Source organism: Oryctolagus cuniculus, chromosome 1, assembly GCF_964237555.1.
Source record: "Oryctolagus cuniculus chromosome 1, mOryCun1.1, whole genome shotgun sequence".
Classification (NCBI taxonomy): domain Eukaryota; kingdom Metazoa; phylum Chordata; class Mammalia; order Lagomorpha; family Leporidae; genus Oryctolagus; species Oryctolagus cuniculus.
The window spans coordinates 154,948,682-154,962,847 of NC_091432.1; positions in this window are offsets into that span (position 1 = coordinate 154,948,682).

Here is a 14,166-nt window from a genome sequence, read left to right on the forward strand (position 1 = left end):
CAGAAGAAGCTCAGAAGAGCAAAGGATACTGTCTCTATTCAGATCCCAAATCGGTCAGTGATTTAACAATTTTGTCCAAGGGGAGAGAAAGGCAGCTCACAAAACAAAGCTCTGAAACTCTTCCCAAATAAACTGATTATATTTGAAACAAAGGGTAGGGAGGTTCAAGCCATGGAATGCCCTCAAAGGTAATAAGCTCTCAATTAAGAGCAACAAACCATAGGCCAACTTGCTCACCAGAGACTGAGAGGCGTGAAAACTACTCTGCTCAAATTTAATTGATCTCCAAGAGCATAGAGCAGTAATCTGACAATGAGGGTACCTAAAAGCTGGCTGTGGTAACAAATGAAGCCTGCGGTTTAACAGAAAGATCAGAAATAGAGAAAGTCCTGAGTGACTGGACACACACCTGTGAAGAGCAAAACCAAAGGCTTCCAGGCTGGCTTTGGGCATAAAGTTGGAGTGTCTGGCTTCAAGTCCTTGTTCCATTCCCAAACCCATCATTCTACTAATAGGCACTGGGAGTCAGAGGTGACAGCTCAAGTTGTTGGATTCCTGCCACTCATGTGGGAGATCAACAATGAGTTCCCTGCTTCTGGCTTCAGCCTGGCACAACCCAAGTCATTTTTTGATCATTCAGTAAGTACTTAAGTGGATAAATCAAGATCTCTCTCTCTAATATATTTTAAGAAAAAATACATGATATAATCCATGGAACCAAGAAGAAAAATGATCAGAGCTTTGTAATAAAGAAAAACTCAAAAAACAAAGAATAGAATAAAAGTATCTCAACAGAAGGCCATATAAGAATATCTAACAGATAACATCATATGATAAAAACTGAAAGGTTTTCCTCTAAGATGAAGAACTAGACAATATGCCTGCTTTTGCCACTTCTATTCACTGTAGTTCTGGAAGTCCTACTTAGAGTAATCATAAGAAAAAGAAATAAAAATTATCCATAAAAGAAGCAAAATTATCTTTGCTCTTACAGATGATATGATCATATATGTAAAAAGCCCTAAAAATTATGCACACACACTGACACATTGTTAGAAATAAAAAGAGGGGCTCCAAGATAGCAGAAGAGGGAGGGAGCTCACTGATAGTCTAGGAAAAGATAGTTTAATAAAAGTGGAGATAATGTAGTCTCAGGGAAGAGTTAGGGAAAAAACTGCAGAAGAAACTCTTCCAGAATTAGAAGGACATGGTGGACCTACGTGGAGGGCACGGGCGGCCATGGCTCAGGAGCTCAGCTGCCGAGAGAGTCTCTGCTCCAGCACTGGAAAAGGAGGTAAGGCGAAACTGCAGTAGCCTGAGGCGCTGGCAGAAAAGTGGCATGAAGAGCCTAGAGGAAATGAGGCTTGAAGACCCATGGGGTAAAGTGCACAAGCCTAACTAGAGGAGAGAAAAATAAATAAATAAATAAAAAGGACCTGTATGGACACTATCTCTCCACTCACGTTACAAAGGTGAGTGAGACGATAGAGCAGGCACCATTTTGGACATATGTAACAGCTGTGCCAGCTCAGGTCTGCGCCTGCCCTCAGCCAAGCAGAAAAACCTAACTCTGGTGGGGAGAAATAACAGAACAGTAATACCTAGTGAATGTGTGCAGCTTATGAACTGGGACTGTGAAAAAAATTAGAGTGTGTGAGAGAAAGTGTGTATCTGAGACGTGAGTAGTCTCAGTGGGAGATGCCACAAATTGGGGTGGCCCTGGCTACCCAGTGAGAGAGATTGCAGGGGAATCTGAGCTTACACTGAGGATTGCACAGATCCTTTGTGTCGTCCTTGGACAGAGCAGAGAAATATTATACCCACTGGGGCTAGTGCTCAGGCACTGATTACCATCGAGAAGAAGAGCTCAGCTGAGCAGAATTACTTTCCTTCTGAATAAAAAAGAGAGAGAGAGATAAGATTTACCACGCCAAATCTGGGGTGTGTCATCTTTCGAACACCCTTAACCCTGACGCACTGAAAACAGCTCTCTGGCCAAATCCACCACAAGCCTCCAGAGATTCACCAAAAGCAAACAGTCCACTTAATTTAGAGTCATACTTTAATGAAAAAAGCCACCACAGCGAGAAAAAAAAGAAACCAAAGAATATCTCCACAATGCCAAGCAACAAACACAGAAAACGAGGAAACAAGAACAAGAAAGACATTATCATGCCCCCAAATGAACAAAACACCCCAATTCAAGATTATGAAGATGATGAGATAAAAGAAATGCAAGATACAGATTTCAAAAAATTTATGATAAGAACATTTAGAAGTTCTCAAAAACAAATTCTTGAACTACAGAAATATTATTGGACAGCATAGAAAATCTCTCATGAAAATGAAATCTTAAGGAGGAATCAAAATGAAATACAGAAACTAGTAGAACAGGAAAGTGTAATAATGACGAGAAATCAAAATGAAATGAGGAACTCAATAGAACAAATGAAAAACACATTTAAGAGCCTTAAAAACAGAATCAGTGAAGCAGAAGAGAGAATATCAGACTTAGAAGACAGAGCACAGGAAAGGATACAGTCAAACCAAAGAAAAGAAGAGGAAATTAGAAATCTAAAAAATATTGTTGGGAATCTATAGGATACTATTTAAAAAAACCAACATTCAGGTTCTAGGAGTTCCTGAAGGCATGGAGAGGGAGAAAGGATTAGAAGGCCTTTTTAGTGAAATACTAGCAGAGAACTTCCAGGGTTTGGAGGACAGAGACATCATAGTACAGGAAGGTCATAGAACCCATAGTAAACATGACCAAAGTGATCCTCACCACGACACATTGTAATCAAACTCACCACAGTGAAACATAAAGAAAAGATCCTAAAATGTGCAAGAGAGAAACGTCAGATTACTCTCAGAGGATCTCCCATCAGACTCACAGCAGACTTTCATCAGAAAACCTACAGGCTAGGAGGGAATGGTGAGACAGAGCCCAGGTACTAAGAGAGAAAAACTGCCAGCCCAGAATATTACATCCTGCAAAGCTCTCATTTCTGAATGAAGGTAAAATAAAGACCTTTCATAGCAAACAAAAATTGAAAGAATTTGTCACCACCCGTCCAGCCCTGCAAAAGATTCTTAAAGATGTGTTACACACAGAAACACAGCCATCAATGCAAAAGAAAGTAAAGGAAGAAAATCTCTCAGTAAAAGATCACAGGAAATTCAAAGCATATATTAGAAATATCTTTGGAAAAATGGCAGGGCAAAGTCACTACCTATCAATAGTCACGTTGAACGTTAATGGCCTCAACTCTCCAGTTGAAAGACACAGACTGGCTGAATGGATTAAAAACAAAACACATCTATTTGCTGCTTACAAAAAAACACATGTTTCCAACAAAGATGGATGCAGACTGAAAGAGAAAGGTTGGAAAAAGATATTCCATGTCAACAGAAACCAAAAAAGAGCTGGCATAGCCATCATAATAACAGACAAAATAAACTTTAACACAAAAACTGTTAAGAGAGATAAAGAGGGGCACTATATAATGATTAAGGGATCAATTCAAAAAGAAGATGTAACTATTATAAACGTATACACACCTAAATGGAGAGAAACATGTTATTTAAAATATATGTTAAGGAACTTAAAGGGAGACTTAGATTCCAATATAGATCAACCAGAAAGAAGATCCAAAAGGAAATAGCGGATTTAATCAACACTATAGTCCAAATGGATCTAACAGATATCTACAGAACTTTTCATCCTACACTTAAAGAATACACAACCAATTCCTGGAGCAAGGACAGTCTATTCAACAAATGCTACTAGGAAAACTGGATAGCCACATGCAGAAGCATGAAGCAAGACCCCTACCTTTCACCTTACACAAAAATTCACTCATCATGGATTAAAGATCTAAATCTACAACCCGACACCATCAAATTATTAGAGAACATCAGAGAAACCCTTCAGTATATAGGAAAAGGCAAAAACTTCTTAGAAAACACCCCGGAGGCACAGGTAGTCAAAGCCAAAATTAAGATATGGGATTGTATCAAATTGAAAAATTTCTGTATTGCAAAAGGAACAGGAAAGTGAAGAGGACACAATCAGAATCAGAAAAAAAATCTGCAAACTATGCAACTGATAAAGGATTAATAACAAGAATCTACAAAGAGATCAAGAAGCTCCACAACAACAAAACAAACAACCCACTTAAGAGATGGACCAAGGACCTCAATAGACATTTTGCAAAAGAGGAAATCCAAATGGCCAACAGACACATGAAAAAATGTTCAGGATCACTAGCCATCAGGGAAATGCAAATCAAAACTACAATGAGGTTTCACCTCACCCCGGTTAGAATGGCTCACACACAGAAATCAACTAACAACAGATGCTGGAAAGGATGTGGGGAAAAAGGGACACTCACCCACTTTGGTGGGAATGCAAACTGGTCAAGCCACTATGGAAGTCAGTCTGGAGATTCCTCAGAAACTTGAATACAACCCAGCCATCCCACTCCTTGGAATTTACCCAAAGGAAATTAAATTGACAAACAAAAATGCTGTCTGCACCTCAATGTTTATTGTAGCTCAATTCACAATAGCTAAGATATGTAATCAACCTAAATGCCCATCAACAGTAGACTGGATAAAGAAATTATGGAATATGTACTTTATAGAATAATATACAGCAGTAAGAAAAGTGAAATCTGGTCATTTACAACAAAATGGAAGAATCTGGAACACATCATGCTGAGTGAAATAAGCCAGTCCCAAAGGGACAAATATATGTTCTCCAAGATCGGTGACAACTAACTGAGCACCTAAAAGGAAACCTGTAGAAATGAAACTGACACTATGAGAAACAATGACTTGTTCAGCCCTTGGCTGACTGTTGAGGAACAACTTATTATTTTATTCTTTTCAGTATTTTCTTGTTCTACTTAATACCATTGGTTGAATTCTGTAATTAACACAATTATTCTTAGGTGTTTAAATTTAACTGAAAAGTGATCCCTGTTAAATATAAGAATGGGAATAAGAGAGGGAGGAGATGTATAGTTTGGCACATGCTCACTTGGAGTTGCCCCAAACGGTAGAGTTAGAAACATGCCAGGGGATCCAATTCAATCCCATCAAGGTGGTATATACCAATGCTATCTTACTTGTTAAAGTGATCAGTTTAAGTTCATAATTGATCAAAAAGATAGGATTAAGTTTCAAAGGGATTACATAAATAAGACCAGTGTCTGCAAATAATTGATAGAATTAAAAAGGAGAGAATGATCCTACATGGGAGCAGGATACACAGCAGACTCATAGAATTTCAAAAGCTCTAAACAGCACTCTGGCCTCAGAATCAGCACATAAGGCATTCAGATCTGGATAAAAAAAAAAAAACCATGAGTTTAGCAGGCATGGAAAGCCAAGACATTGTGGCAAAAAAAAAAATGACCTAAATGAAAGATCTCTGTGAGTTAGATCCCAGCGGAAAGAATGGGCCCTCAAAGAAGGAGGTACCTTTCTCTGGTACCTTGTCTAAATAAGATTGGAGTTGGTGAACTCAAGAGGCTTCCATAGCCTTGGCAGCTCTTGACAAGAGCCTTGGGTGATTACTGACATCCTAAATAAGAGTGTCAGTTGTTAGATCAACAACAAGAGTCACTGTGCACCTGTTCCCCATGTAGGACCTCTGTCCTTTAATGTGTTATACTATGCAAATTAACGGTGAAACTACTACACAAACAGTACTCTATACTTTGTGTGTCTGTGTGGGTGTAGTCTGTTGAAATCTTTACTTAGTATATACTAAGTTGATCTTCTATATATAAAGATATTTGAAAATGAATTGTGATGAAGAATGGGATGGGAGAGGGAGTGGGAGATGGGATGGTTGTGGATGGGAGGGAGGTTATGGGGGGAAAAGCTGCTATAATTCAAAAGTTGTACTTTGGAAATTTATATTTATTAAATAAAAGTTGAAAAGAAAAAATAAATTAAAAATCCATCAAAATCAATATAAACATCAGTTGTGTTTCTATATACTGAGAATGAACAATCCCAAAAAATGTTTTTAAAATTCCATTTAAAAATATTAAAAACATATACTTAGCAACAAATTTAACTAATGTGTGAAAAACTTATAAACTGAAAATCACATGGAATTGTTGAAGGAAAATAAGGGAGAAAGATATAATTGAAAGACTTCCCTACCACAAAATTATAGAAAACATTGGCCTAGGCAGAGTTCTTGGAAAAGACCCCAGAGGCACAAGCAATCAAAGCCAAAACTGACGATACATTAAATTGAGAAGCTTCCGCACAGCAAAAGAAACATTCAGCAAAGTGAAGAAACAAGCAAGAGAATAGGAGAAATTATTTGTAAACTATGCAACTGATAAGGGATTAGAATATTAATTAGAATATTATTATTAATTGTTAATTAGAATATTAATGGATCAGAATATTAAAATGAGCTCAATAAAATCAATTACAAAATATCCCAGTAAAGAAATGCCACAGGACTCAGGCATTTTTCAAAAGAGGAATTTCAAATGACCAACAGGCACATGAAAAATTGCTCAGGATCACTAGCCACCAGGAAAATGCAAATCAAAACCACAATGAGGTTTCAATCACTCCCATTAGAATGGCTTTCATACAGAAATCAACAAATAACAAATGCTGGCAAGGACGTAGGGAAAAAGGTACCCTAATCCACTGTTGGTGGGAATAAAAACTGGTACAGCCATTGTGGAAAACAGTATGGAGATACCTCAGAAATCTGAATATAGAGCTACCATATGATCCAGCCATCCCACTCCTGGGAATTTACCCAAGGGAAATGAAATCAGCATATGAAAGAGTAATCTGTATCCCTGCCCCCATGTTTATTGTAGCTCAATTCACAATAGCTAAGATATGGAATCAACTCAAATGTCCATCAACTGAAGACTAGATAAAGAAACTATAGGATATGTATACCATGGAATACTACAAAGCAGGAAAAAAAACTGAAATCCTGTCATTTGCAATGAAACAGATGCAACTGAAAAACATAATACTTAGTGAATTAAGCCAGTCCCAAAAGAACAAAATACAATATGTTCTCCCTGATCTATGGTAACGAATAGAGCACCTAAAAAGGTAATCCATAGAAGTGAAATTGACACTTTGAGATGTGATGACTTTTGAACAGCCCTTGTCTCTACTATTGAGGAACAGGGTTGTTTTTTTTTTCATACTATTTGTTGAACTCTTTACTTAATATATAGTTAATCTTACATGTATAAGGTTAATTGAAAATAGATCTTAGTAAAAAATAAGAATGGAGGGCGGCTCCACGGCTCAACAGGGTAATCCTCCGCCTGTGGCACCAGCACCCCGGGTTCTAGTCCCGGTTGGGGTGCCAGATTCTGTCCCGGTTGCCCCTCTTCCAGGCCAGCTCTCTGCTGTGGCCCGGGAGGGCAGTGGAGGATGGCCCAAGTGCTTGGGCCCTGCACCCCATGGGAGACCAGGAGAAGCACCTGGCTCCTGCCTTCGGATCAGCGCAGTGCACCGGCCGCAGTACACCGGCCACAGCAGCCATTGGAGGGTGAACCAACGGTAAAGGAAGACCTTTCTCTCTGTCTCTACCTCTCTCACTGGCCACTCTGCCTGTCAAAAAAAAATAAGAATGGAAATAGGAGAGGAAGGAGGAAGAAAGGTGAGAGTATGGGTCAAAGGGCAGGTAGAGTGGGAAGAATCACTATGTTCCTAAAGTTGTACTTAGGAAATTCATGAAGTTTGTATTCCTTAAATAAAAGGCTTCTGGGCAAAAAAATAAGACAGACAAAACACTTGACCTCTTTAAAAAAAGAAATAAAGGCTTCCCATTCTCATAAATTAAAAAACTTAATATTGTTAAGGTGTCAGTAATTCCCAAAATGATCCACATATTTAATATTTAATTTAATCACTATCAAAATTTCAATGGCATTTTTCTTCTTACAGAAATAGAAAAAAAATCCATGTGGAATCCTAAGAGATCCTGAGTAGCCAAAATAATCTTTAAAAAGAATAAAGTTGGAGGTCTTACACTTCTTGACTTTCAATTTAAAACTTGCTCTTTGAAGCCAAATGTGTAGTGTAATTGGTTAAACCACCACCTGCAAAGCCAGTTCAAGTCCCAGCTTCTCCACTTCCAATCCAACTCCTTGATAATACACCTGGAAAAGCAGAGGAAGCTGGCCCAAGTCATTGGGCCCCAGCACTCACATGGGAAACCTGGATGAAGTTCCTGGCTCCTGGCTTTGGACTGGCTCAGCCCCAGGCATTGAGTTTATTTAGGAAGTGAACCAGATGTAAGATATCTCTCTCTCACTTGCTCTTGCTCTCTTCCTTCCCTCCAGTTCTTCTTTTCTAATAACTAAAATAAATCATTAAAACAAAACTTGCTACAAGACTACAGCTGGCCAGCGCCGCAGCTCAATAGGCTAATCCTCCGCCTGCGGCACCAGCACCCTGGGTTCTAGTCCCAATCAGGGCACCGGATTCTGTCCCGGTTGCCCCTCTTCCAGGCCAGCTCTCTGCTGTGGCCCCGGAGTACAGTGGAGGATGGCCCAAGTCCTTGGGCCCTGCACCAGTATGGGAGACCAGGAGAAGCACCTGGCTCCTGCCTTCTGATCAGCGTGGTGCACTGATGCCAGCCGCAGCAGCCATTGGAGGGTGAACCAACAGTAAAGGAAGACCTTTCTCCCTGTCTCTCTCTCTTACTGTCCACTCTGCCTGTTTAAAAAAAAAAAAAAGACTACTGCTACAGTAATAAAAACAGAGTGGTAATGGCAAAAAGATCATTATGGATTGAATGGAAACAGACCAACCAAACAGAATCTAAATCCCAGAAATAACATTTATATATGCACACACACACATATACTCAGATGACCTTTGACAATGACACCAAGACCATAAAATGAGGAGTGTTATTTCAATATTTGTATTGAGAAAACGGGGTATTCACATGCAAAAGAAGTAGAGTCCTAACCTTATGTCACACAGAAAAATTAACTCAAAATGATGAATGATCTAAATGTTAAGATCTAAAATTGAAAAACTTTTAAACAAAACCTAGAGAAAAGCTTCATGACATTGTATCTGGCATTTATTTCCTAGATATGACACCCAAAGCATTAAAAAAAAAAGTTTAAAATTAGACAGCATCAAAATGTAAAATCTGTTTATAACAAAAGACACAATCAATGGAAGGAAAAGGTAACACACAAAATAGGAGAAAATAGTTACATAAGTCCTATATATCATAAGAGAAGAATATCCAAAACATACTTAAGAAGTTCTCAGAACAACAAACTCCCCCCAAAAAATAAACACAATTCAAAAATTGGGAAGACATTCTCAAAAAATGAGACATACATGGTCAACAAGCATATGAAATGCTGCTTAACATTGCCAATCATTAGGTAAATGCAATCAAAACCGTAAGATATCTCCACTCATTAGGATACCTACTATATAAAAAACAAAGCAAAAACTATTAGTGAAAGCAAAGTAAGTATTAGCGAGCATGTGGAGAAACTGAACTGTTGGTGGACATGTGAAATGGTGCAGCCACTACAAAATACAGTATTGGATGTTTCTCAACAATAAAAACAGCATTCCATGTGGCCCACAAATTCCATTTCTGGATATATACCCAAAACAATTGAAAATGAGCCCTTAAAGAGCCATTTGCACATGCATGTTCATAGCACTATTATTCTCAATAGCCAATACCCTTTGGTAGATGAAATAAGTGAATTGTGGTATTGGGATGGGGATTTGGTGCAACAGTTAGGATGCCACTTGGGGTGCTCACATCCCATATTAAAATGTTGGAGTTCAAATCCTGTCTCTGTTTCCGCCTTCCTACTAATGTACACCCTGGGGAGCAACAAGTGAGAGCTCAAGCAGTTGAGTCCCTGCCACCCAAACTGATTTCTCAGCTCCTGACTTCAGCCTGGCCCTGCCCAAGATGTTGCAGGCATATGGGGAATGAACCAGCAGGTGAGATATCTTTTCCTCTTCCCTTCCCTCTCCTTGTCTCCGTCACTATACATTTTAAACAAATGAATCTTTAAATAAACAAAGGTCAAAATAAAGGCATTATTAAAAGATTATGAAAACTAGGAAACAGGTAGTGGTGAATTAAGCCTGTGGTTATAGAGTAGATTAAAACTACATCTTTGCAAAAATTAATGAAAAGAAGGGAGTGGAGAGAGATTGGGAGAGGAATGGGGGACAGAAGGAAGTATGGTTATCTTCTTAGAACTGTACCTAAGAAATACCTGAAATCTGACCTCTATATGTTAATAAAAATAAAATCAAAAGTAAAAAGAAATTTTACAAAAAAAAAAAAATACACTTCTCAGGGCTGGCACTGCAGCATAGAAGCTAAAGCCGCCGTCTGCAGTGCTGGCATTCCATATGGGTGCCAATTCGAGTCCCGGATGCTCCACTTCTGATCCAACTCTCTGCTATGGCCTGGGAAAGCAGTGGAGGATGGCCCCAGTCCTTGGGCCCCTGAACCCACATGGGAGACCTGGAAGAAACTCCTGGCTCCTGGCTTCTGTTCAGCGCAGCTCTGGCCGTTGCAGCCAATTGGGGAGCGAACCAACAGATGAAAGACCTCTCTCTCTTCCTCTCCTTCTTCCTCTGTGTAACTCTTTAAATTCCTCTGTGTCAATATTTAAAAATATACACTTCTCCTACTTTTTTAAAAAGATTTATTTATTTCAAAGTTAGAGTTACACAGAGGCAGAGACAGAGAGAGAGAAGTCTTCCATCCACTGGTTCACTCTCCAAATGGCCACAATGGCCAGAGCTGGGCCCATCCAAAGCCAGGAGCTTCATCCAGGTCTCCCATGTGGGTGCAGGGGCCCAAGGACTTGGGTCATCTTCTACTGATTTCCCAGGCCATAGCAGAGCTGGATTGGAAGTGGAACAGCTGGCACTTGAACCAGTGTCCATATATCATGCCAGCTCTGCAGTTGGCGGCTTTACCCACTATGCCATAGTGATGGCCCCTTTCATACCTTTATTTAAAAGAAAGAAAGAAAGAAACCAAAGAGACTCGACAGCTAAATGTGATGCATGATATTTGTTTAGATTCTAGACTGGATAGGGGAAAATTCTAAAGACAGATTGGAGTAATTTGGAAAATTTAAACATAAATAATATTGTTATATCAATGTTAAATATCATGAATATGAGGTACGTGATTTTATGGCTACTCAAGAGAAGGGCCTTGTTTTCAATCAATACATGCCAGAATATTTATGCATGTTCCATCATATTTGCAACATATTTTCAAGTAACTCAGAAAAAAGTAGTGAGCACACATCAATACATATTTAGATAATAATATACACAGGAATTGGAATAAATGTGATAAAATATTACTGGTGAATCTAGAAAATCATATAGGTCTGATAGTTTTCTAATTTTTCAAATTAAAAAAGTAGAAGGATAGAGCAGAGGGAATCAGAGCTTAGAAAACTAATGACTTTTCCTGAGGAAAAATGCAACTGTTCCTGGGGAACAATGCAAGGGTCAGTGTTGGCACCAATTCTTCTGACTTCCAGCACAGAAAAGGGGCTTCAGTACTGCTAGGTCGTAAGCCCCTTAAACACCCACATTTTAGGGTTCATTTTACCTTCCATGGTGCATTCCACATCATGGGCTTTTGCCAAAAATTGGTAGAAGCAAGTAAATGGAAAATTTGCAAACCTGTTAATGCTTCCATTATAATCTCTGAAACTGTAGCTTAAAATTTCAAGCTAGCCAGTAAACTTCCAAGCCCAAATATTTTGAATAGCAGTAAGACAAGACTTCATCTTTCTACCCAATTCCTAGAACTAAATACTGCTTTCATGCCAACTGCTGAGCTTTCCAGATAGGAATGAGTGTCCACACAGATGAAGCATGGGGCAATAAAAGGTTTCACTTAATGTTGAAATTACATAAGCATGCAAAATATACATTGAACAGCAACATGTAAATTTCCAAATATCTTATTTCTTTGGTCCTAGTGTGGAACCTGATACTCAATTCCATTAGGAATCCCAGTAAAAGATCCAATTCACTATTATTTGATACTGAGTCATGTGTTGTTCATAACAAAGACACTTCAATAACATAAATGTGGAACACAGATAAAGGCATGCAACATATGCCACCACATTTTTATGTCATAATAAGAATGCTTCTCCAACATTTAAAAAACACACTAGTGTCCTCTGCCTAAATTTGATGTCACTTTTCTTCATTGGAGCGTGTTTGACCTTTATCTTGGGGAAGGTACTGATTACCAGTTGCCCTCTCTTCTTCATATTTGCTTCACTACTGTTTTTCAACTCCCTAGGCATCCTTTCACCTGCCATGAAAACCCCTTCTGTGAGTCATTGTTATCCACTCCTCATATCAGTGTTCAATACCTTTTCTACACTTTTGAAAGTCTGCTCTTTTCTTTCTTCTACCACTACCTCCAACCTCCTGTCTGCTTTCCTTTTTCTTTCTGCTAGTTCAGGCCTTTCTTTTCCCATTCTTTCACTCCATGAATCCATTCCCTCTTCACAACACTGAGAACAGGTAGACTTGACTTCCCCTCCCATGCATATAACACTGTGTGTGTGTGTGTGTGTATATATATATATATACACATATTATCACTCTGTCTTTCTGTTATGAACTGATTTATGTACCCCTAAATTCATATGTTGAATTACTAACTCCCAATAAATCAGAATTTTAGTATATTTGAAGATACAAGGGTACTTCAAATGATTTGTGGAAAGATGGTCTTAAAAGATAAGTTTATTTTGGTACAAAAAAAATTAACCACGCTTAGGTTTTTCATATTATATATGTTTTCCATGGACTTTGAGGACCCTCCCCAACCTTAGTTTATGTGAAGAGGTAATTTGCTTAAAATGAAGTCAATATGGTTAAGCTCTAACGCAATATGACTGATTTTCTGATAAGAGGAAGGGATTTGGACACAGACGCACACAGAGAAATACCATGTGCAAACACAGGAATAAGAGGGTAATCTATTAGCCAAGTAGAAAGACGTCAAGAGAACACCAACTTCCCTCCCCCACTCCACCACCCCTTTGACATGCTGATATTTGAATTCCAGTGTCTATAACTATGAAAAAATCAGTTACTTAAGCCACCCAGGCTGTGATTCATTGTTATGGTATCACTAATAAACTAATACACTCCCCAGTCTTAACCCACAACTTCACAACGCCATGAATGCCTGGCTGAATTGGCTCATACTACTCTGTCCCTGGATTATTCAATTCTGGATTTATTTTTTGTTATGGTTCTTGAGCTCTGGACTGGGAATCATTATTTCTTTTCTCATGGACTTGGACATAGGACTCAAGATCTGCAGACACAGCTTTCTGTCCAGTGCCACTAGAATGGGCATCAGAAATTTCATCTCCCTGTCATCATTATTCTTTGCTAGCTCTGTTGCTCCTCATACATTAAAACATTCAGGACTGAATTGAAATGCAAATGTCACCTAATAAAAAAGTAAGCCATTGGAACATTTGAGCATGGCTGGAATTAGTCTATCATGGGGTCAATAAAATACAGTCTATGAACCAAATCCAGTTAGCCACCTGTTTTTGTAAATAAAGTTTTATTGGAATACAGCCATACTCATTCATGTACCTACTGTCTATGACTGACTTTGTGCTACACTGGCAGAATTTAATAAAATAAACCATAAAGCTCACATAACCTAATATACTTATCATTTAATCTTCACAGAAAAATGTTTTAGATCCATGTGAGCTGCCAGAAGGTAGGAATTTGTGTGGGAATGGATGATACCAAAGTGATACCAATACTAATAGCAGTTAAGAATTTCTCTGAATGAACAGCAGTAGACCCACTGTAATTGTTATATTTTGACCCAACTTTAGTTTTCATCTTTCAATTTTTCATCTTTTTAATATAAAGTATTTCGGCTGGTGCCGCAGCTCACTAGGCTAATCCTTCGCCTTGCGGTGCCAGCACACCAGGTTCTAGTCCCGGTCGGGGCGCCGGATTCTGTCCTGGTTGCCCCTCTTCCAGGCCAGCTCTCTGCTGTGGCCAGGGAGTACAGTGGAGGATGGCCCAAGTGCTTGGGCCCTGCACCCCATGGGAGAC